General features: G+C 33.0%; 1 non-coding gene across 1 annotated transcript; it reads right to left on the reverse strand.

Annotated features, from left to right (window-relative positions):
- Window positions 1-446: 446 nt before the first annotated feature.
- TRNAC-GCA (transfer RNA cysteine (anticodon GCA)) lies at window positions 447-517 on the reverse strand. The gene has a single exon. It is a non-coding gene; the product is annotated as a tRNA-Cys (tRNA).
- Window positions 518-745: the final 228 nt, after the last annotated feature.

A 745-nucleotide genomic window follows, 5' to 3' on the forward strand; every position in this document is an offset into this window, starting at 1 on the left:
TATACTTAATTTATGAATAAATTAAGTAAAAGCCAATTATTCATTTAATTAAATTAAATTACTATATGAAATTGAATGAATGCTAGAGTGCTCAGAGACTTTGATGAATGAGTATGTAGACAGAGTATCTTCTGCTCTTTCCGCAACTAGCAATTAAATTAGATTACTCGTCCGGCTATCCAATCTAATTCAAGACCGAATCAGTCGACACTCCATTAGTAGTGGAAGGGCTATCATATCCAAATTTACCTGTTTTTTTTTTCACGACTATACTCTTTCCTTCCTTAAACCATAGCGAAAGGATTTACAGCATTTTCATATTAGAGAACAAAATCTCCCCAGATACTTCCAATCAAGCAAGTCTCAAGAGTCCTTTTTCTGCTGGAAAAAATTTGACAAGTTATATCAGCAAAACAGAACAAGGTATTTCGATTCTTTTGTTGATCAGGCAACACCCGGATTTGAACTGGGGAAAAAGGATTTGCAGTCCCCCACCTTACCACTCGGCCATGCCGCCAAAATGATACAAAATAGATGACAATTTTTTTTTTGTACTTGTATTTTGAATCTCGTTTTCTTTAATCCCTTTCCTAAAAGAAATCCTTCCTTTTTTGTTTGGATTGGATCAACCCCTTCGATTGATTGTATAGTATCTTAAAATATCGAATATCTAAAAACTTTCTTTTTAGTTTATATTGAAAAATCACATCTGGATTTTCGGTCATAAAAGAAAAAATTTAGGACA

This window comes from Humulus lupulus, chromosome 4, assembly GCF_963169125.1.
Source record: "Humulus lupulus chromosome 4, drHumLupu1.1, whole genome shotgun sequence".
NCBI classification, from domain to species: domain Eukaryota; kingdom Viridiplantae; phylum Streptophyta; class Magnoliopsida; order Rosales; family Cannabaceae; genus Humulus; species Humulus lupulus.